Source organism: Ursus maritimus, unplaced genomic scaffold, assembly GCF_017311325.1.
Source record: "Ursus maritimus isolate PB19 unplaced genomic scaffold, ASM1731132v1 scaffold_1, whole genome shotgun sequence".
NCBI classification, from domain to species: domain Eukaryota; kingdom Metazoa; phylum Chordata; class Mammalia; order Carnivora; family Ursidae; genus Ursus; species Ursus maritimus.
Genome location: NW_024423343.1, coordinates 42,196,588 through 42,220,939, shown reverse-complemented (window position 1 = coordinate 42,220,939; position 24,352 = coordinate 42,196,588). Strand labels below are relative to the sequence as shown.

At 44.4% G+C, this 24,352-nt stretch overlaps 1 protein-coding gene and 1 non-coding gene across 4 annotated transcripts in view; both read left to right on the top strand.

Moving 5' to 3' along the window:
* The window catches only part of MYO1B (myosin IB), a 175,766-nt gene that overhangs the window by 2,951 nt on the left and 148,463 nt on the right, over positions 1 to 24,352 (top strand). The gene's annotated exons all lie outside the window — the stretch shown is intronic.
* On the top strand, positions 5,598 to 5,670 carry TRNAK-CUU. The gene has a single exon. It is a non-coding gene; the product is annotated as a tRNA-Lys (tRNA).

The following is a 24,352-nucleotide window of genomic DNA, read 5'->3' as shown; positions in this document are numbered from 1 at the left end:
AATTTCTTATCACTTTCCCATATATTATCATAACAATCCTATCAGAAACCTCTGTGGGGCACCTGGGTGTCTCAGTCGGTTAAGGGCTAAGCATCTGCCTTCCACTCAAGTCATGATCCCAGGACCATCTCCCCTCCCCCTCCCCAGCTCCCTGCTCAGTGGGGAGTCTGCTTCTCCCTCTCCCTCTGTCTCTTTCCCTGCTTGTGTTCTCTCCCTATCTGATAAATAAATAAAATCTTTAAAAAAAAAAAGAAACCCTTGTGAGATAGGTTTGGAAGTCACAATAGTGACATCACAACTCTTAAAAGTGTATTTGCTAAAAAGCTTTATGTTGTGTGATGGCCGGTGTGAATAAGCTTTAAGTGAAGGAAACTTTATTTTTAAGAAGTTAGGCTGCCAACATATAAAAATAAGTTCTTTTTTGGAAACATTTAAAAGTGGTGGGATGGAATAGATCTTACATAGTGTTTAAGCATTTTATATTTATTGAAATCCATTTTAGCTCTTTTTATTTTATAGCCTTTCATAGAACAGCACCCTTTGGAGACCCAATGCCAGAGTGTCTTTTTAGAAGACAAGTAAGGAGGGAAGGAATGTTATTATAAGAGGAAGTGGGACATCAGAATTGGAAACACACGCAGCAGCAGGCCGTGGAGTTTCCCAGCACATGCTTTTGGTCCTGGCAGTCGCCTTTTACAGAAGACATTCTTCCTTAGGGAAGTGTCAAGGGTCTTTCTTTATAATACCTCTGAGATCATCAAATTGCTGTGCTCATGGGAACACATATTCCATGGAATTTCTGGGCTCATCCTTTCCCCACAGGGGAAGTGAGCTTAGGTGTCCATGTGAAAAGGGAATGGAAGTGGTATACTGTCTTTGGGGTGGCATGGAGAGTGGGTGTGGGCAGGAGACACCTGACCTTGGCCCAAGAGGGACCACCAAATGCAGGAGCGGAATGGATTTTCACACTTGGCATCATCGATTGTTTATGGATTTCTCAGAATGCTTCTGGGCCAATGGAAAAGTCAACATTGTTTTTTGTTTGTTTCTAAGATAAGACTGTCAAGACTGAAAGTTCTGTCTTTACTTGTTTAATTATTTCAGATAATGATAGGGTATCATTTGGGGGCTTCGGGGAGTGCGGTGTAGGTGCAGTAACTTCTGTCTCTTGTCATTAAATTGCCCTTCCCTGGCTGTTTGGAGGGAGGCAGACACATGTCTGCTGAACTCTATCAAGGTGCGCCTTCCAGCCTACCCGCCGCACAGGACGATGGGCGCTCCACGGCATCTCGCTCCCATAACCTTCCATAGGTTTCTCTTCTGTTGTCAGTACCTTCTTCATCCATTCATATTTTATTAAGCACACGGTTGATGGGAGGCCATGCATTAAAAAGCAATAAAGGAAATCTATTGTGCCTCAAAGGACACAGCAGGGCAGGCCACCGTGCCTGGAGTGGATGTTGGAGAAATAAAGAAAGTGACTGTGACAGCTGTGGTGACCAAGGCCACGCCAACACTTGCTGCCCAGACAAAAGCTGAAAACAAACAAAAGCGAAAGAGTGGGAGGAGACTGAGCACGGTGCCCGCTCCTTCTTTGTCCTCGGTGATTTCATTTCCTCCAACCTCTGGTGGCGTGGAAGGGGTCAGGCCTCCGAACACCTGCCCCTGGTTGGGTTGGTTGGGATGGTAGGAAGCAGCACTCTGCAGGAGAGTGTAGGGAATCCTGAGGATGGATCACATGCCATTCCATGGGAGAAGGTGCCGAGTCACCTGGTTGGCTCTGGCACGGGCTAGGTCCTTGGTGCCTCCTGCTTCCTTCCCTTCCACCTGCCAGCGTCCTGTCCTCGTTCTGTGTTCAGCCTGGCTGGTGATTCAACCCCGCTAAGGCTGTTCGCAGACTTCAGCCATATTCGCCTTGTGGACAAGAAAGGCCAAGTCCCCAAAGAATGAATCATTCATGTTTTATGTGACGTTCATGCTATTGTCAGTGAAGTGTTGGGTGCTTTCTTTGTGTCAGGCCTCGTCCTGGGTACTTCTAGTTTTCCTTTTTTCTTTTTTTTTAAGGTAGGCTCCATACCCAGTGTGGAGCTCCACCTCATGACTCTGAGATCAAGACCTGAGCTGAGCTCAAGAGTCTGAATCTTAACGGACTGAGTCACCCAGGCGCCCCCTGGGTATTTTCTGTAGCTTGTTTGTTTAACGTCATTGCTGTCCTTCAGTAGGAGATGTTTCTGGTTGAGGGAACTGAGTAATTTGCCCAGGGCTGGTAGAGATTAAGCCCAAGACTGTGTGCTTTCCAGAACAACGTGCTGCCTGGCGGTGCAGTGTTCTTTGAAGCTCTGGGCCACTCTTGAAGAGGTCGTTTTAAGGAGTTGGAAGGAGAGCCTACCTGGACAGTCTCTCCCTCCTGGCTTGCTTCCTTTGTCACCTGGAGTCAGGGTTCCCATGGGTGTCCTTGGCCAGTCCACAGCTGGGCGGGTTGATTGAAATGCTTCTCAGTTTCTCCTTTTCTGGGCTTTGTGCTAGGCTCTCCCATGATGTCTCATTCTCCCTGAAATGAGGGTGACTTGGTGAACAAGATTCAGCCTGCTGGTGAGGAGCCAGCTTGCCTGGTGATCTTTCCCTACCCTCTCCCTGCACTTCCTTATCTGCAGGAATTAGATGGCCATCTGGAAGTTTCCAGGGGCTTTGTCTGGTCCTCTGGTCTCCAGTCTATCCAAGAGCAGTATGTACGCTGCTGGGCATCCAGCTGGAGTTCAGCGTCTGATGTATATGAATGAAATGGTGTGAGCGCCCCTGCAGAGCTGGGGCTTAGGGAATGACTTTGGACAAGGCGGGGAAGAAGAGGGTTGGTATGGAATTTATATTCTTCCAAGACAGGCAGTTTTAGAAATTGAAGTCTGGAGAAAAGTGAAAATTGACATTCTTCCTTTGCTTATCCGATAAACACCGCTGAGCTTCTAAAAATACCAGGTGCCTGGCTTTCCTTGATAGCTTGAGAGGCCGAGAGGAAACCAGGTCTGTGCCTTCCGGGGACTTTCCCACCGATCCTGTGTGGACTCAGGAGGCTTGGAAATTGCACAGATGGCTTCATTTTGCCTTGTGAAAATGAGACTACAATTCAGAATTGTGTCTTACACAGTTTTAAACTTGTTTTAAAAAAAAAGAAAAGAATTCAACATCGTTAAAGAGATTTTTGAAAATGGAATTGAAAAGACAATGGAACAGATCGTTAACTATTGGCTTTTGTTAACGGTGTACGTGCCCATCATTTTCCTACTGGTTTCATGAAAGCATTTTTCATACACTTAAACCAAAACAAATAGCAACAACAACAACAAAAACTCTTGGGTTTTTCAAAAACTTTTCAGTCTCCGTTAAAAAATCCCTCCGTGCCGGCCCTGTGTGCACTTTCCTGTACCTCTAATCTCTCCTCCCTGAGAGCTGCTTCCTTTTAATTTTTTTTATTATTAGACCCTGCAGTGCTATTTGCAGTACTTAGCTGCTCTTTTTTTTCCCTTGAAAGTTCTTCGAAAGGATCATCACAATGTTATTCACTTAGAATACCAGCCCGAATGCTCTTAGGAAAAGCTTAATTTTTACAAACGCTGGGCTTAGTCGCGTGCGGGAGGCTAGTGTTTGTGGGCACTCTGCTCACAGGTGTAAGAAGTTGACCCCAGTTTTGATCTACCCCTGATGTGGTGCGCCATCTAGGAAAAAGTTCTCGTTTGCCTTGAAATCTTCACGGTGTCGAGAGGTATTCATAAAAATATATGAACTGCCACATTGGGTCAGAGTTAGACGTCTGCTTGGTGCAGCAGCAGAAAACTAAGTATTCTGTGGCATTGGGGGAGGGGCCAGAGTTAGACTTCATAGCTTTCCCGGTTTCATGGATCTCTTAAACATCTCTAATTGCACACTCTCTTAAAAGCCTCTCATTCATATATTTAAGTTCATATACTCAAATTCTTGAATTGTTTATTTTTATTCTATTTTCTGTATATTTCGCACCTTTAAAGGTAGAACTTGATAGTATTGGTATTTTGACTTCCAAGTGCCCAATTTTTGGAATACTAGAGTATTAAAGTTGAAAGAGCCTAAAGTCACTGCTGTAACTCCTTCATCGTATTTGAGACCTGCTCAGGCTCATAAAGTTGACGGGGATAGATCTGGGAACTTGACTGTAGTCTTTTAACTTCTTGCTCAATTTTCCTTCTAGGGGAGTTTCTCACTGTCTTCCCAAACGCATCTAAATTCGAGCTTAGTACCCATTACCTGATAGTTGATCCTCTTTGACTTCACTGTTTGTGCTGATAGCATTCCTATCATCATCTGGGCTTGGGATTCCAGAGCATTACCTACTTCTCTGTTTTCTGTGACCCATCCATTCATCTGGTCAGTTGTTATGTTTGGGGTTTATTGTTGCCTTTTATTTCCAAATCCTTAAGCCTCTATTCTAGCTCAGACCTCTGAAAGGCTGGGTTAGTAGAATGTAGCAATTTCCAAAGTGGGTTATTCCATAAAAAGTTAGTAGGTTGGAAAAAACTCTCATAAAGTGAGTAGATATGTACTGTGAAAAAAGGTATCCTTGGAGAAGTAGCTGGTTAAACCACATTTTAAATAAGTTTCTTTGCAGAAAGACTTCTCATGGCTTTTTATTTGTGACTGTGGGCTGTGACTATAGTTCCTTCATGGTGCCATTTCTGGATCCATTACTGGCTGACTTTCCATGAGAATATTTGTTTGATGTGAGCCACACTTGGTTCATTCTCCGATGTGTCTTATGCTTTTTTCCTCATTATTCTCCTGGATCTCTCCTTCCCCCTGGAAGCGCCTCTCCATCTGTCTGTACAGCTTTCAGAACCCAGTGGCGTTACCATCTTTGTCAGTTTCCCCCAGACTCTTGCTCTTCTGAACTTACGGCATTTATTGTTTCACAGCTTAAAAAAAAGAGAAAATACTTGAAACAGTCAAAATATTGAAAGTAACGTTGCATACCCATAATAGTTAAATTACTGGAATTCGCAAAAATGACATTTTCTGTATTTGTGTCTGTTGCTGTATCTCACACACATTGCATTCTTCTCTTTCTCCACACTGGTAAACTTGTACATGTTACCCAAGCATGTGGCTTGTTTTAGTTTTGGGGTTTAAATTTTGTGTTATTGGTGTTGCACTGCATTTAGATAGTATTCAGGGAGGATTGCCGTCTCCGGGGCTTCATGGTTTGCCATCTGCTAACTGATACACCTCTCTATTTTTCTATGTCTTTTGTCCTTCAATGAAATTTTATAATTTTACATGGAAAACTGTTTTACATCTTCTGTTAGTTTTGTGCCCAGGTGCTTTATGGTTTTTGCGGTCATCGTGGATGGGCATGGGAATCGCATGTCATATTTCTGACTGGTGTGACTGGTGAACAAGAAGGGAGTTGATTTTGTATTTGTTTATAGATGGTTCTTGGCTGATCAAGTTTACATTTGAACTTGTGTTTGTTCTAGAGCCTGAAGTTGGGTGGCTTATCTAATAGAGCACAAAACACCAACCTGTAATAGAAATGTCACAGTTCACTCTATTTTTAAAATTACTGTAGGGGCACCTGGCTGGCTCAGTCAGAAGAGCATGAGACTCTTGATCTCAGGGTTGTGGGTTCGAGCCCCACGTTGGGTATAGAGATTACTAAAAAAAATAGTAATAAATTAAAAAAAACTGTTCCTTTAAAAAATAAATTAAATTACTATAATACTTTTAGAAGTAAAAGGAGGTGACTTTTTCGTTCTTTCCTATATGGATTTATTCATTCATCAGGTGTTTGGGTGCCTAGTACGTGCCAGATACTAGGTGCCGAGTCTTTAATGGTGATAGAGCAGATGTGATTTCTGCTCTCATGGCGTATGAGGGGCGAGAGGCATTGCAGAAATGCACGTGGATATTTGTGACATCTTCATGAATTGTGATGGGTGCCGTGACGGAAAAGGACAGGGGGCTGTGAGTATAAGGAGGTCGGGAAGAAGCGGCAGTAGATTGCAGATCCAGGGAGGGCCTGTCTGAGGACACGGACATTCTTGCGGCCACCTGGGGGATGAGTTGGTGCTGGAGGAAGAGAAGCCTGAAGAGCTTTCCAGGCAGTGAAAACCAAGTTCAGAAGCCCTGAGATGGGGCTCTGCTGTTTAGACTCATGGAAATTTTAGTCATCAATGACTTAAGTTATTGCCTCTTAGTAAATCATCATCATAGTGGTATTACATAGTGTGTAAATTACGATGACACGAAAATATTTATTTTTGATCAGTATGGTCCTCTTCCTCCTTAAATGAAACTGCTCGAGTTAAGAGAGCTACTTCTGTGATATGGCTTGACCTGGGCTTCGGTCCATCCTCCATCCCCGAACCCTCCCAGCCCCCCAGTCTGAGTGCCGCCATTACCCGTGCACTGGCTTCTGCTGGACACATCAGGATCCTGCTCACACTGGGGCCTTGCTCTGAGTCTGGAGAAGCCCCTTCTGCCCTTACTGGGAGGGTCTTGAGCAGGGTCACCTTTGGCTCCTCCAATAGCTAAGCCCTGCCCCCTCTCTCTGGCACCTTCTTCAAATGCACACTGAAGGCTTTGGGGTAGTGGAGGGGTCTGGTGTGAGTTACACACACCTCCACTGGAGTAACGGCTCTTTGGTCATTGAGGCTTTGCACGTGGGACAAGCGTGACAGAGCCTGGTTCTCTCTTAAACAGGCCTCAGTGGGAGGCAGTGTGGTGTAGTGGCTACAGCCCGGCTCTGCGCAAAGTATTGGTTTGGAGACTTGACTCTTCTGCTTAGTAGTCCGTGACTGGGGGCATGTAGCTTAATTCGTCCAATTATGCCTCTGTTTTCTCATCTGCAAAATGCGGGTCATAAGAGAGCCTTCTTTTGGGGGTAAGGATTCAATGTGTTCACGTGTACGTGTCTAGAAGAGTGTCTGCAAACACGCCTCGTAAATGTTAGTTACTACTCCTTGGTCGTTCCTGAAGGTGGATTCCTGGGGTTCTTCCTCTTCCTGGCCAGACACTCAGATCCTTTTGAATCCAAGCAATGCGTATGATTTATGATTTGATACGGGACTCTGGTTACTCCGGAAAAATATGTAGGAATAAAGATGGCAAAGAAATAAACCAAAATGTCAGCAGTGATTGTGTTAGTGTAGTAGACTGTGGTGACTTGCTGTTACCCCTCTTATTTTACGCATTTTCTATAATCTGGTTATGTTACTTCTGTACAAATAATAATATGATAAAAATCTTATGAGAAAAGGCCAGGCTGGCAGTTGCCCTAGTGGTTCACTGAAGTGGGGTGGAAGAGGGGGACGCCTGGGTTCTGCCTGCTCGGATCGCATTTACACGCGGTGGTGGAGTACTTTCCCGTTTATGCTTACTGTTGCCGAAATACCACGGCATTTATTAAAGTCCTTAGTAGAGCTCTCTCAAAACGTTAGACAGTGGGGGGATGCTGTTCCTTGTGGGACCCTTTATTCTTTGTTTCTTTTTCTGTCATTATTTTCCTTTTTTGTTCCTTCTTGCGCTCCCTGAGTGGGCCTCCAGCCATCTGTTACTCGCTCTCTTTTGGGCTCCTGTAATCCCCCTCCCCCTTGAATATTGTTCCTTTTAATCCCCCATCTTTCTCCTTTCCTTGCTGTCATGCAGAAATGATGCATACACTTCTATAATTCGGAGAGTAGATTTTAGATTTTAATTCTTACTGTTAATTGTAAAACGAAATATAACTTTTTGCCCTTAAAAATCTAAATTGAGCTGCCTTTTGTTTAGTCACACCTATAATTATTTAATTGATTGATTGATTGATTTACTTGCTAACTAACTCCCTAACCTCTGGGGGGTCTGTGCCTCCTAAAAGCACCAGGCATCTTGGGGGATTGGGAGGCTGAGAGCAAGGGAAGATTGAGGAAATGCTGAAGTTAAATTTTTCCTCTTTCGCGATTTTGCTTAGGGTGATCTGTATTGTTCCCACTTCATTATGTGTCAGAATTTTTAAGCGTTTCCAAACTGGAAGAACAGAATTCTGGAAAATTACCAAAGTGCATTTTTACAAAGAAAACGTTGCCAAATCTGACACATTTCCTCAAAAGCCTTTTGGTTTTAATTACTTTTTAAAAAGTTCAGGGAGCTTTCCAGCTTTCCTTTCATGCTCTCTTGTATAATTGTGAGCGGAGAAATGGGCTTTCCTACTATGTTCATTTTATCTGCAGGCATTTATCCTGAGGCAGTGGCATCCTAGAAGTACCTCAAAATAACACTGACACAGATTCCAAAGAGGATATGACAGCAGTATTGCCTGGCCTGAGTGGAAGAGCTGTTTTCCTTGAGAAATATTGCTGATTTCAGTGATATTTCACAGTGGAATGTGAAATCTGTTTGAGGGGATTTAAATGAGGGGATGCCTTCCTCTACCTTATTTCACAGTTCATAATGTTTTTCATGTCTAGCCACAAATGCCTAATTTGAATGTGACATAAATATGAGCATTCTTTCCGTGCTGTAAGGAAGTCTAGTACAATTGCAGTAAACTCTAGCTCTGGAGAATGCGTAGAACTAGGAGTTCGTATTTGTTTTTCAACAGGATTCGTCATAGGAATCCACACCTACGTATGTACGTACCGGTGCTGCACACCGGGTTTTAGCACGGACACTCCTAGGTGCGGGCATGATTTCTGTGGCTGTTGCCTGTTTCATTTCATTTACACCAAAAATGGAGGAGGAGAAATTTGTTGAGTTCGTTGGTCTGAGGCATCCAAGGATGGGGCGCGAGGGTTGAAGAAATAAAGGTGAAACTGTCAGCGCCATCTTAATACTTGCCCTTTGTCGCCAATGTGGAAAACAAACAAAAAGGTGTAGGTCAAATGTTAAAGGAAATGTACCAATCGACGCCCTTAGGGGCGACCAGTTTTCTGTTTCATGGACTCTCGGGTGGAGTAGTTGTCAACGTCTCTCCTCTTCGGATGGAGAAGATGCGCCTCTTTACGTGGCAGACAGGCTGGCAGACATTTGACGTGGAGGTGGCTTCATCTTCTGTGATTCAGCTTCTAGCTTGACATTTGCTCTCCTGGCAGCAGCTTGCGTGCGATGATCTTTTCTTACCACAGCACTTAATAACCGTGGCAGATGTTGGGAGCTCCACTGTCCTACAGCTGTTTATATGTCCAGTTGGATTTCTTGAAAGAATTAGTCAATTTTTTTAGGATCTCATGCTGAGGCTACAAGTAGTAGGATTTAAGGGGAAATTTATTTAATGGGAGTTTGCATTGGATGTTGCAACAGATGTAGTGTGGAGGTGGAATGACAGCTGAAGGCGGCTCTGTAGTAAACCTCCCATTTATCCTTCAGCCAAGCAATTCAGAAAGTCCAACATGGCTAGAACTCTCATCTGGACATTCTGTACTAGAGAATCATCCTAATAACGTTCCAGAAAGTTTGGAAAATGGAGGAACTATGGTCATTTCTGAATATTCCTTTCCACGCTTTTTATGTGTATGTTTTAAGATCTGTATTGCTGCCAAGTTTTTGAAATAAATTTTATAGTTGTATATTATTCCACTGAGTACCATAATGTCCTCAAACATTTCTTACCGTTGGGCATTTGGGTTGCCTCCACCATTTTGCCGTTGTAAATAATACAGTGATGAACATTTTTGTACATGGGACCTTTCCCATATTTCGAATTATTTTCTGACAGTAGACATTGAGAACAAGCTGATTGGATGAAACATTGCTGTGAATATTATGCTAGCTGGAATGTGGGAGGGCTCCCCAAGTTTCTGGCCTGTGAGAGGCCGGGAATGGCTGGTACACACAGGCCTGAAGGGGATGGATTCTGTTTGGGATAGGGGGCCTCAGGGCAGTGAGTGAGGCTCAGCCAATCACTGAAGTACAAGGCCTGGACCTCAGGGCCTGAGGTCCAGTGAACGGATCGCCAGCATCTGGCTGAAAATGTGAAGATTGCTTGGAGGGTGGAATGAGAGGAGAGGAAGGTGGGTGATAGAACTCTGAAGAACATTGTTTTGTGACGAGTAGAGGAAGGAGAGGCCACCAAGAATAAAGAGTGATGGAGGTAGGAAGTGGGCAGCCAGGAAGAAATGGCCCCATGGAAGCCAGGGCAGGAGAGAGTTTTAAGGAGTGCAGTGGGCAACAAACAGGGGATGACATTTTATCTGAAGCTGTTTCAGTGGCATGTGGCAAGTGTCAAAGGTAGGCCTTGTCAGAAACCTTGGTTGACTGGAGGAAGAGACTGGAAGTAGGCAGTTGCCAGAAGGGTCATAGGATGGTTTGTTAGTCTGCCAGCGCCACCATGACAAAATACCACAGACTGGGTAGTGTAAACAACAGAAATGTATTTTCTCCCAGTTCTGGAGGCTGGAAATCCAAGAATAAGGTGTCAGCAGCTTTAGTTTCTTCCGATGCCTCTCTTTGGCCTGCAAGCAACCACCTTCTGTCTGTGTCCTCATCTGGTTGTCCCTCCATCTGTGTCCTTTGTGTCCCAGTCTTCTCTTCTTATGGGGACACCAGTCATATTGGGGAAGGGCCTACAATAATGGTCTAGTTTTAACTTAATCACCTCTTTAAAGGCCCTGTGTCCAAGTACAGTCACATTCTGAGGTGTGGGGGTTAGGGCCTCAACATGTGAATTTGGGAGGGGGACATAATTTGGCCCCTAACACATGGCTTCTAGGCCTGATAACCCCGTCTCCTTCCTTGCCCGGTGCTCTCCATCCTCCACATGGTTGATCGTCTGCTCCTTCTTGTCACACTTGTCTCTTGGCTTTGGTGACTTGTGTTCCTCGGTGTCAACCCTCAACTCCTCCTGGCCCCTTGGTGTCCACATCCTGCAGGGTGTGGGGCTTGGCCCTCTTCTCTTCCTGAAGTCAGGTTCCTCTGTCTGTCTTCAGCTCCTCAATGGCAACTCCTCATTCTGTAGCAAAGTATTCGTCCTTCCGGGTGTCAGACTCGCTCTTGTTTTATTTTGATGATGATGATTGATTGATTGATGGATTGATGTTTTATTTGATGAGAAGACTAAACCATTTGGCGATCCTGTCCTCATGGTTGCTTATCTCACAGTTAAAGAAAAAATAGTGGGAACGTTGATTTAGGTCAAGGTTCAGGAAAACTTTCTCTTTGAGTTCACCTCATATTTCACAAATTAATGTTTTTCTCCCTAGAGTTTGGTTTTGGGTTTCTTTCTTTTCAAGCGTCTACCTTGGTTAAAATAAGACTGAGCGGGTTGCCATCTCAGTAGATCTAGGGCAGAATTATTTTGGCAGGTATGGTATTACTGATGTGGGGTTTTTTATTTGCTTGTTTTTAAAGCTATAGAGGTTCAGATTATCCTCTCTGATGCTGAGGAGGGAGCCTTCACGTGCATATTGGGGAAGGGGCCAGGGTTGACTTGCTGAGGATGTTCCTTAAACTATGGTTGGTTGTTTTGAGGTTTCTGGTGCATATGTGTTTACACAGTGTTTCTCTCAATAGTCTATTGAAATATATGAATATGATTTCTACATAAAAGTTCCTATTTTTATTGAAGAGGCCGAGTATCAGATTTCTAAAAGTATTTAAATTATGGATAGATTTACTATTTGACCACCTAAAATGGAAGCACTCAGATTTTGCTGGGCAACCTTGAGAGGACATTTATCTCTGTTGACAATTTTAAAGCAGTATGTAATTTTAAAGTATGAAACTCAAATTTAGTTTTTAATAGTAACTTATGTGTTTATTCTATCTTTAAGAGCCGGGTTATGGAATGACATGTGACCTTGTACTCTTGACTCTATGTCTGGTTGTGGGTTTGAAGTGTTATTTTTGTGCTTTCTTAAATGACTTAAGCACTTCTGACTGTACATTTGGGACAGAAAAAAATATGACAGTTGGATATAGTTTTGAAAAACCAGCCAGATTTTTAACCTGGTAATACGATAGTGCTCCTCCCTTATAATTTTGTAGGCTCACAGCTTTAGAAAATAGTATGAGGTCTTAGTGACCTCCAGACTTGCTGGATTAGTTGGTGTTCTTTTTCTCTGCAAAATACATCAACTGATGCCCATACACACTAAATGGTCAGAGCTAGAGGGCTACCCTGTAGTCTGCTCTTGGGTTTCTTTCTTTCTTTTTTAAGGTTTTATTTATTTGTTTGAGAGAGAGCCTGGGGGGAGGGGAGGAGCAGAGGGAGAGGGAGAAGCAGACTCCCCACTGAGCAGAGAGCCCGACTTCCTTGGCCTTGATCCCAGGACCCTGGGATCGTGACCTGGGCCAAAGGCAGACCCTTCACTGACTGAGCCACCCAGGCGCCCTGCTCTTGGGTGTCTGTTCCCACCAGTGGACATGTGTGCGTATCCAGACTCACCTATGTTTTCTTTTCCCCAAACCTGTTTATGCCAGTTGTACTTATTACTCTATTTAATATAAGGATTTTAAATATATGTGCAAAAATAATTACTGTTTTTGCAACAATTTATTTGAATTTGACTGTTTTGGAAAGCACCTGATAAAAAGTAAGGTTCTAAAAAGGAGTAGCGGCTGATTTTAGAGTGGCTGAGGTAACTGTAAAGGAGTTGGGGAGTCCTAAAAGAAGAGTATTCCCGCTGATATTGTCAGCCGTTCAGGATAGGTGGGTTCCGTTGTGATTCTGTAAAAAGCTGGGAATCTTAGTGGCTCAGAGCAATAATCTACGCTCACACGGTGCGTCCGCAATCCCAGGTCGAGGCTCTGCTCCACGTCGCCCTCGTCCTTACTTGGGACACAGTGTGAAGGAACAGCCCCCTCTGGAGCCCTGCTGACCCCTGGGGTGGAGGGAGAGACTACGGGGAAGCCTGTGAGACTGTGTGCCCGCATTCAGCAAGGTGGGGGGATAACCTTCCCACCGAGGAGTAGCCAGCATTTGTCCAGAGTAACGTGGTCTACTCCGCGCAGTTTCTCCAGTGTCTTTACAGCCTCACCATTTCTTTAAAGAAATTCGTCCTTTTAAAGGGTGATGGCTTGAGATGGTTTATACAAGAAAGTACCGCTGGGTACTGCAGAAGACGCCTCAGCATTACAGCAAAACATGGGCAGATAAATATATGATGATAGGTTTTAATTTAAAATAATATGTTTTGGTATTTATCTTTTTAAAAGACTTACAACTTTGACTTTTTTTTTCCTTTAAACCAAGCAGCCAAACTGTCAGTCCTTATGCATTTGGAGGAGAGAGCCTAGTTTAAAGTCTCCTGTCTCTCTTGCCCACTCCATCAATTAGTGTTCTTCCTTTTATGATGGAGTCATCTGTTATTTCTCTTGCACTTATCCACCTGTTTCATTTCCATTAGTTCTACCCTAGTTCTAGATTTGTGCCTCAGCTGGTTTCCCCACTGCTAGCTAGTATGGTACCTTTACTGTACCCTTCAGGACAAACACTATCCCACAGAGCTCCACTTGATGTCAGTGCCCACTTCCCCCCTTGGCTTTTTATGCAGTGCACAAACTGAACAACTGTACAGAGCAGTTTTGCTTCTTGCTTCTAGCTCTCTCACAACTAATTTAGACTGTCCACTAAGTAAACAACCTTTACATTTTTTGTTGTCTGTCGCTGCTCACGACATTTTTGATGATTCCCTATCATCTATAATGGCTATCTTCGATCTTATTTTCCATCATACTGTCACCAGTGACTCTCAGTCACACTTGTGGCCCTCTGGAGCATAGACACAGTAGGTACTCTTCCCTCTCCTACCCCACCCATTCCCACCACATTCTCAGCTGTAAGCTCCTTAGCTTGGACTTTCTGTCTTGTCTCAGCTTACCTTTCCTCCCAGTTTCACGGCCCACCATGTCCCGCCTCAGCTGTCTTCTGCTGCCGTTCTGCCTAGTCACTGTCTTCTGAATGGTTTGTTCTTCTTGCTTTAAAGTTCTTCTGCTGAACCACATACTGCTCATCCTCAGAAAGTCAAGGTCAAGTTTCCCGTCTTCAGCCATCCTCGTCTGATCCTCCTACACCGTAATAAGAGCTCCTCCTCTAATCATAAACCTGCGGTGAATCATCTGCCCTGTGTGAGCACTTGTTTACGAGTTATACGGCTCTTACGTGTCTTCTTTCCCCAGTTAGCTTGCCAGTGCCTGGGAAGTAGTAGATGTGTCTCTAATTCCTTTCTCCCAGAGTCTATGTATCCCAGGTACATGGGTCAGAGCAGTAGCCCGGAGAGAGGAGAGTCCAGCCCGGTTAATCACAGAATACAGTTCTGGATGGAAGCTCAGGCTGCTTCTTCCTGGCCACAGGATATTGACCTACTTTCCCCTTCTTATCTCTGTGCAAAATATTTGTTGTACTTAGTGTGTTCTCCCTGTCGCAACGAATGTTTGTCTCTTCCTTTCATACGAACGGAATGCTAAAGTACTAGTTAAATCGGTGGAAAAAACAATGGAGAAGAAAAGTTGGTAAGCAGTTTTATTTAATTCCTAAACTAGGGGACCTTACAATTACGTCGCTTAAAAAGTACCCTATAGTTTTCTTTTAATCTATCTATCTGCCTGCCTGCCTGCCTGCTTATTGAGAGACATGGTTAAGGGTGGATTGTGAATTTTAAGTTTTTATGCCCTTTAATTTGATGACTTACAATATAATAATGCGATATTTTGAAGACCTTTTATTTTGATAGAGTACTGGTAGAGGGAAATGAATTTTTCTTAATCAGGCATATACAATATAGTTCACTATTGAATATCTTATTTCTTACCCAAATTTCCCTTGGGAAAATTTATTTTATACATGGCCAAACTGATTAACTTTAAAAATTGATTTTTGTGTAGCTTTACAGGTTAAGTGTGCGTTTATATTCAAGAGGCAAAAAAGTATATGTGTGTGTGTGTGTTGGGGGGGCATTTGTATATTTGTGTCTTCATATAAATATATGAATAATTGCTATATCTTACAGAACTTTTGGAAATGAGAACTATTATTCAAATTTAGTTAACATTTATAAATTCAAATTTAGTAAACAAATGTTAGTAAACTTTTTAATTTATGCACTGCTTATATGTTGATTTGCTGTATCTTATATGTTTTACTTCTTCATAAATACTTTAGAATGTACTTAGAGATATCTAAGGTATGTATTATGGTGTGTTTGACTTTAAATTCAGTAATGCTTCCAACATGAGAAAAATTAGAAAACTTTTGGCTCAGAAAATACTTCCTAATTCTGATTGTTGATTTTAATCAACTTAGGTAAAGCAACCCACTGCAATGTAGCTATTTTCTTTAAAAATTCTTTTTTAATGACAAAGTAGTTCCGCCTTCTCAATTTACATCATCAGTGTCTTTTTTGGAAACATCTTAGCTATTTTTGTTTGATCAATTCTCAAGTAATAAACACTCATGAAATCCTAATGTAAGTGTATAAACATCTCTCCCTTTGATTACATAGTTTATTTATTAGACTTCGTTTCAGTGGATAACGGCTTGAGGAAGTTTCTGAATTTTTATTATTCTAAAAAACTTTTTCTTAACCGCAAGTACAGAGACATTACCGAAGATGCAGTGTTGAGTAATGTGTATTTTTCTTCTTTTACTATATAGGTTTCTTAATTTTGTAATCTTTAAGCCCCTTTTTGCTTTCATAACTAGATGGACTCATTAAGATCACCAGTGCCATTTTGCAGCTAGCCATATAGTTGTAAACAGAACACAGTCACACGTGCCTTGATGCCTGTAGTTACGAAGATCCTGTTGACTCCTTGCATTTCCTTCTGTGCTGTGTATGGTTAGACCCTTAGGACATTTTTTTTGCTGGTGAGGTCAGAATAAAGAGCTACTTTCCTGAACCTCTGAGTAAATGTCACTGAGAAAGATTCTTGTGGACTGGCATTCTTGGTCTTTAACATTCTTTATAACCAGACAAGGATGAATGTTCACCGAAAAATTAAGGGACTCAGTCTTCCCAGATTTGAGCATTTTTTGTTGACTCGGTAATGACAGACTGCGTCAGGATCTTGGGAGATGACGTATTCCCCCTTTGTGGGGAAACTGAGGCTCAGTGTTGGCAGTGTGTCCAAGGTCTCACTCTGAGCTAGCTGTAGAGCTGAGTCTACAACTTGGATCTTCTGGGTGTTTTTTCTGGAGCCACTCTAGTAGTCATTCTAACCTCTGTGATTTGTAGAAGGCAACAGCTGATGTTTTCCTGAGAGCTAACTTGCTTCCTTACCCCAAAGAACAAGTGCACTAAATTCAATACATTTCCCTCCACTGTCTCTTAAAAAAGCTTGAATGATGGGAAGGTACCTTTTTAAGTCTGCTGTGGTGCACCCTGGGCTGTTTTCTTGTGAGCATCTTTGTTCAGCCAGATGTCTTAAAAAGCCAATCCATAGGGACTCCCAAAACTGACGGGTACAGGAAATGCTATGTGAATGCCCACCAGGTGCAACGCACTGGACTTTTAATTGTAAGGGAGTACCTTGAGTGATGGGATGGTAGGATCAAGTATAAAGAGAACAGAAAGAGCGAATCTACAAGCAGTGTCAGCAGGTGAAGGGGGGCAAGGGACAGAATGACTTGGTGAGGCTCTTAGCACGTGGGATGGGATCTGGACCCTCTGATTAACAAGCCAGTTCATTTGGAAGGAAAGTTGGTTTTCCCCAGCTGGCTGTATTCAGTTTAATATTCACTGGCCTCACTTGGTGTCTGTGCACCGGCCAGGAACAAATCCAACCTGTCGGGTGTGTCAGTTACATTTGAGCACTTTTACGTTCACCTAGGGGTCCTGGGGCCTCAGGTTTGCCAATCTAAACACGTTCGGCTTCTTGGAATTTTTTTATCTACCTTGAGGGAACACATTGAGAAGTCTATGGGTTGTAATTAGCATATCCCACGCGCAGCTGAGTTTGTGTTTCTGGCCGTAATAGACGTTTATGGTTTTTGGCTACCTTGTCACATAGGAACTTATAGGACTTTTCAGACGTTAGCTCATTAATTCTCCTAAGACCCAGTGTGAGTAAGATAGTGTGGCCGTAGGTTCCCCCTAAAGCCAGACTGCTTGCTGTCCACTCTAGACCTTCTAGGATTTTGGCCAGTGAGGGCTGCCAGGTTGGGGGTGGGTGGTGGGTGGAGAGGGAGGGCGGGAGGTGGCTTTTGGACCCTGTTTTAGTGGTGGATGGCATTCTCTGATGTTGCCTTGCCCTTTGGCATTTTCCTGCCATGAGTCTGCAGAGCTTCCTCCAGGCAATGACGTTGGGGACAGTGATGTTGGCTGCATTTGCTCCTCAGGGTATTGAACCCCATGGTATGACTTTTGCAAATGAGGCAACTCTGTAGGTTATTAACCTCGGATACACATGCCAGTAGGTGCGCTGTTCAGGGTCAGAAGAAATGGGCATGGGGAAGGGAGGGAACTAGCATTCAGTGAGATCCTGTCCTCTTAAGGGCTTTGCTTTCTTAGCCAGGCTGCCTAGTAACTCTGGGGAATGGATGTTGTCATCCCTGAGTTTTTGGGTCAGAAATTCAAATTCCGGAGATGAATTAATTCCCTTGGGTTCGGACCTAGGACTATGATCCAAAGCCTGTGCTGTCCCATATTGGGGCAGATCAAAAGGGAATTCTCAGGCATGGGAAACTCTTGTTACCAAACTTCTGTAGAAAATGACTCTCCCCAGTGTGGAAGTGAAGCTTCTCTTTAAAAAACTGGGTGTGTTGCAAAGAGTTTGCTGACTTGGGAATTAGATTGATGGGTGCATGTAATGGAATAGGTGTGAAAGACCATATGGAGCAGTCAGGAAAGCTTCCTCCTTGCCCTGCCTCTTCCAGAAACCAGTCGTGCCACACCTCCTGGGTCCATTTCTCTCTCTCCTAAGAGAAGGGCTTGCCTGGGATCCAAACACATTTTGCTCAGACATCAGAAGAGATACTTTGTAGCTTGTAATCCAAAACCTTCAGCGTTGTCATAGCAGCCACTGTCCTGTTTGACTCAAAAATCCTTCTAATTAGTCTAAATAATATCCTCCCCATTTTCACAGTTGGAAAAAACTTTGTTTTTAACCTGTCATTTTACGAATTGTAAAGTTCTGCGCTATCTTTCAAATCCTTAATAACCGGCCAGTTCCTAGGATTGAACGTAGCTGAGCTCCTGGTTGATAGTGTTTGTTGGTAGGCCAGCCTTTTTACACCCAGACAGAAACAAACCTTGACTTTGACACTGGGTGGTTCCTGGCCACTCTCTGCCTATGGGGTGATACCCCCTGGGGTGTTCACTCTTAGATCACCAGAATGTTGAATTAACTGCCCCTCCCATTCACAGAGCTTTTTAGGATTAGAGTCTGGCTTCCTGGCTTATGGGCTTCCATATGCTTCTAGATAGTTGTTTTCAGTCCCTGTCCAAATCATGCTATTTTATCATTGTCTGATAATTTAATGTTAATTGTATTACCCAGAGTTTGAACACAAGACAACTTACTAGATAGAAATTGCTAGTAGTTGGGCCCATTTCTTCCCTAATCCAAGATTCTAGCAAAAACCGCCCTACCAGCAATCCATTAAATGTTCATAACAAAAAGCTATAGAGAAAAGGGGGGGACCTTCAAGATGAAGTGGCTTTACCTGTGGGATAAAGAATTGGGAAATCAGATAACAGTGTTTTGTGTAGTTAACACTGTGACTCGAAACACCTTACCTTGAGTTTCCCTAAGAAGTGTTTTGATAGGAGTGCAAATCATCATCCCTGAGACCTTTCACACCTGCATGCTGGGGCCCACCTTCTCATTTACCCCGGGGAGCCCTGCAAAGCACCGTCTGTGGTTCTCTGCCCCTTCCCCCCGACTCTCCTCTTCTTTGAAAACCATGCTACTTGAGAAAATTGTCCTTCCACTTGCCCTTTAGGTTGGTAAGTACTGAGAAGCCGTGTTGCCCTTTGGTTTCCGTCCCCAGTCTTTCACATTCTTTGTGTATCAGTTGAAGTTCTGTGATGATTCTATGTCTCTCGTGGCCTGGATGGGAAGGGTAGAGTTGACGGAAACGGTCTTGGCAGGAAGAGCAGCCTGTGCGTCTCTGATGCGCATTCATGCCTTTGCTGTGCACTCCAGAGCCCTGTGTGCCCGCCACTGTGCCAGCCGGTGAGGGGGTCACTCCGGCCTTCCCCAGGGAGGCGGACACCTGCAAACGCACCGCTGCGCAGGACATCCGCTGGCTTCCTCCGCACATGATGCCTGTGAGGCGTGGCCACTCGCTCTCGTGGAGGTCGGGGAGGATTTATTTAAGGCACGAAGCTTAGCCGAACCTCTTGAGAACCTACTGCTAGAACCACTCTCAGGTCTAAAGCAGCTTTTCTGTCTGTCCCCCGTGGTCCCAAGCTGCTTCTCTCTGCACTTGTGTCATTCCTCTTCTCGGATTAGCTTCAGAGGAAGCCCAGAGTCTGGCAGAGGCTCCCCTGAATGGGACACCCCGTCCCCTGGAGGCTCGTTGACTTCCTCATAGGCACCTGACGATGGCTGCCGTCCTAATTCCGCATCCTTGGAGGCAGGCGTGCTTTGGCCTGGTGCAGAGCCTCAGCGCCGTTAGCGACGGCCTGGCCGGAGGAGCCGGCGGAGGCCTTGGCCTCTTCGTGTGTGGTGTGTGTTGCCTTGGGTGGGAGGCTCACCAGGGAGGACACTGGGGAGGAAGGCCAGGCTCGGTTGTGAAGTCTCGATCTCTGAGAAGGAATTACTGTGCGTGTGCTAAAAGATAGCTAACATAAAACTTAGCAGTTTAGCTTTTTTTTTTTTTTTTTTTTTTTTAGATTTTATTTATTTATTTGCCAGAGGGAGCGCGCGAGCTCAGTCAGGGGGAGTGGCAGGCAGAAATATCTGGAGAAGCAGACTCCCTGCTGAGCAAGGAGCCCAAAGTGGGTTTGATCCCAGGACCCTGGGATCATGACCTGAGCCGAAGGCAGACGCTTCACTGACTGAGCCACCCAGGCGCCCCAACATTTCAGCCTTTTTAAGTGCATAGTTCCGTGGCACGGAGTGCATGCACCCTGTTGTGCATCCATCACCATCGTTCCTCTCCAGAACTCTTTCATCTTCCCAAACTGAAACTCTGTGCTCATTAAACCACAGCTTCCCATTCTGTCGCGTAGCCAGCATCCTGCTTTCTGTCGCTATGTATTTGACGACTCTAGTACCTCACGCAAGTGGACTCATGCAGCATTTGCCTTTTGGCAACTGGCTTGTGTCACTTAGCGTGATGTCGTCCGGTTTCATCCATTGGGTGGCCTGTGTCACAATGTCCTCATTTCTTAAGGCTGAACACTGTTGCACTGGCTGCACACAGCACGTTTAGTTTATCCGTTCTTCCGTGGATGGACACTTGGGTGGCCTCTCGGCGGTTGTGAATGATGCTGCTTTGAATATGGGTGTGCAGATATCTTTCTGAATCCCTGCTTTTGTACCCCAGAGTGGAATTGCTGGGTCATAGGGGGATTCTGTGTTTTATGTTTTTAAGGGTCTGCTGAGGAATTTAGATATCGGCTTATAGGCTGTGGAGAGTCATAGAGGCTTTAAATCCAAACTTACCTGACCAGGTTGTGATTTAGAAAGGCGACTTGGGAAGTGTGGCCCATGCATGGGGGAAGGAGAGGGATGGCAGAGGCTGTGGCGGCAAAACGAGGCAGGGGGAGACCACGGAGAAGGCTGTTGCCTTCCAGGTGAGAAAGGATGAAGGCTGAGCTAGCCCAGTCACAGCAGGGGGGGGGGATTGCAAATGATGATGATGATGTAATCCAGAGCCCAGAGCCGGGGTTGGCTTTGGGGGGAGAAGGTAAGAGACAGGGAAAGGCCAGGGGTGAGAAACTGGGTCTGTTGTGACTTTGTGGAATCTAGGGAGAATAGGAGGGTTTTGTTTTCGTTTGGGGGATATTTTGGTATAGGATGGTGGGAGATAGAAGGTTTGGACACGTGTTGAGATGTTAGGCTCAGCCAAGTGGGAGAGATGGTTGGTGGGCAGGCTGTTGACAATCTGGGTTGCTCATTTGAGGGAGGGGAAAAGGTAAAGAACCAAGGGGCAGATGGTCAGGCAACTTGGTTAAATTTAAAAGCGGTGGGGATATTATTGGTGTACCTTCATTAAGTTCCACAGCTCTTCCAGATCTGTTTCACATTCCTACCTGGAGGCAAACATATATCAAAATTTAGTAGTGTATCAAAGTTTATATCAAAATTTATCAGACCAGAAACGATGGCCAGTTCTTTGGTTATAAAAATCAGGTTTCATCAGGATTCAAATGAATTCAAAAGGATTTAGACTGAAACGTGAGCGTGTTAAATTGGGCTTGTATTTTGCTCAGCTACATTTTCTGATTTTTTTTTTTTTTTGTATAGTGAATATGTGTTGTTTTTAATTGTTAAAAGGTCATTTGAAATTTCAAAAGTGGTTTATTTTCTTTTCCTGCCTCTTATTGGGCTGGGACCTCCTGGAGGGGGTGGTGTGGGGAGGGGGACGTGCCATGATGATTCTCAGAGTGTCCAGAGCACTTAACACAATGCTAGAGACCAACAGGATTCCATCCTGTAAGTGGTGGTTGAGCTGAATTGCATGGAAATTTAGTCTAACTGCTCTCCGAGAGGAGATGTGTGCTATTTTAAAAGATCGAGGAAGGAAATTCCAGTTTTTCTTAGTCATTTAAGCTCATTGTATCAGGCGCTGAACCACGTCCTATAGACTTGGCCCCTCTTTTGCCTTTGTCTTGCCACCAGGATTTGCTGAGATTTATTTTGTTCATGAAATCTTGCCACATTGGCCCAGTTTGGTTCCTTAAATGTGCTTCTCATGTTATTCTTAAAAGCTTTAGTGATCTCTTTGGGAGTCAAATGGCTCAATTCTGTTTCCTGTCCTTTGTGGGTAATATTATGTTTTCAGAGGACTGGATCAAAGTGGCTGGAGGCTGCAGTCATTTTTTTGCCTTCTGCTCAGACCAACCATGGCAGCTGCAAGAACGTGCGTTATTGAACGATTCAGTTGTCAGTCGTACATTTGCGTACTTGTTTCCCCTTTGTGTTTCTCTGACTGCCTACCGTGTGCTAGGGCAGCGCACTGTGCCCTTGGGGAAATGCGGGTGCATATGCTGTGACTCCTGACGCCAAAGAGCTGATTCTCCAGAAAAGGGGCTATCATGCATACAGGACCCCTCTGCAAGGAGGTCAAGAGTGGAACCAGGGTCAGCTTGGGACCATTGTTACTATGCTAGGAAGACTCCCCGAAGGTGCTGCCTCTGAGCTATACTGCTAATGACCTTACAATAGATGTGTTTTCCACGTCCTCATTTCCAGCTGCCAAAGCAATAGAGCTCTGCTCTCAGTAAGTTTTCCGGCCAAGTGGTTTTTATGGCTTTGCTTTAAAAGTTCCCTCAACTTTAAAATTATGCTAATGACTTGATATTAATCCTTGTTAATCACCGCACCCTCAGCTGTGATCTGTGAATGTCCTTTCCAATTTTACAGTAAAACTGTTTCAACTTAAAATATATACGTTTGTTCTCATCTGTGTTAGCCTAAGAATTTTGAATAACACGGGAGACCACTGGATGCTTTAGTTTAGCTTTTCCTTCATCTTTTCTCAGTTGTTATTCACTTGTTAGTCAATTAATTAATTATTAACTTGGAATAGCTTTTCACTGTTGCTGTTCTAAATGGAATGGAATGACCATGCATTTCTCAGGGATGCGCCGTCTGGTCTGGCTGTGTCTGTGTGCAGGGCTCTTGGCTTGGAGATGCTGGTCTTGACTCCGAGCACAGATGACATTAACATTGTAGGTGGCTTGTAATTTAAGGTTAAGTATTAGGCTTCAGGTAGGCATTTTAAGATGCTTTCGAATGTTTATGCTGCATTTTCTTTTGGATTTTGAGGACTTTTTGAAATGATGCTCTCAGTATTTTAAGTGGTATTTTTACACTGAGAAGATTCTAGTAAATGAATTGGTACACATTGAAATATAGGTAGTAACTTTGGAAATTTATGAGATGAGAGGAGGTCAGGGAAAGAAGAGTTACAATCATATATTTTGTTTTTCTTGGATGGACAAGCAGGTGGAAAGCTGGGGCGGCCCTGGAGTCATCCCTGCAGCAGCAGGTGGGCTGGTGGCTGGGCTAGATCAGCACCTTAGATAAAGAGACCCTTCCTTCCTGCAGGCTCCTCCGTGCTTCCTCCAAAGGCCACTCCTGTGATAGTACTTTGTAGATTGCTTTCACCAGTACGAGAAAAAGGTTAGGTTTTACATAATAATGAAGCTGTAACAGTGGTATAATCCTGTATGTTGGGCCCTGTCGGTAGCGTTCCTGTCAGTTAGGGATCCTGACTGTGTGCAATGCAGGAAGGATGTAGAGACTCACAAAATTGCCGAGAGGTTGGAAGACCAGGAAGGATACGGGCTTGGAAGATAGCCAGGAACTAAAGAAAGGCTGGAGGCCTGGGCAGCAGGATCCGTAGCAGAAGCCTTGGCGCCGGGACCTCCTGGGCTTCATGCTGTGGCCGTTGGTACAGTGAGTGATGAGTATTCCCGCAGCCGTCACCCCCAGCTTTCACCATCACCCAGGACTCCCGATCCCAGGACCATGTGATTGGCTCTCCTTGGGGTGGAGACGGCACATCTGCCTCCTCTGAATTCTGCAGTGGGAACTGGGTACTACTTCTCAGTAGATTACTTGTCATCATAAGGTAACTGGGGACTCCCTAAAAGGGAGATTAGGTACCAATAGGAGTAGGACTGTGTACTGGATAATGTCCCTTTAAAAAGAAAGACAAATGTCGGCAATGGCTGTCCCCTTTGGCTGCCCAACATTCATATACACCTTTCTCACCGTACTTACGCTTATGAAAAGAATATGCTTTGGCAGGGGCTGCCGTGCATAGTGGTTTGTTATTGTGGTTCTTAGGAGTTGGAGATCTTGGGATTGACTCTCTTAAGGATCAAGTCGTTGTTAAGTCCTGTCAGCCACACTTCTTTGGCAGCATAGATCCCTTAAAAGTGTTTTGGTATTCTAGATTTCTTTGCTTCCATGGACTAGTAACCACAATCAGAGATACTGCCACCTCCCAGGGTTTGAACCTACAACTTGGTCTGAGAACTTGTCTCCTGGTGGTGGGATCTAGCTGTGGATGGTCTGCAGAGTGTCTTAGCTCTTGGTTCGTAGAATGCCCCTGGAAGAGTAAGAAGTGGACGAAGCAGTAGAGTGGGTGATGCCCCTCGTGTGCTACATCTTCATGGTGGAGTGCTATCCCTGCCTCACGCCATGGAGACCGAACAGGTGGCGCTTAGGACAGGTCACATTTCCTCCGCGTTTCCCACCTCCAGCTGGAGTGACTCCATTTAGCAGCCCACTC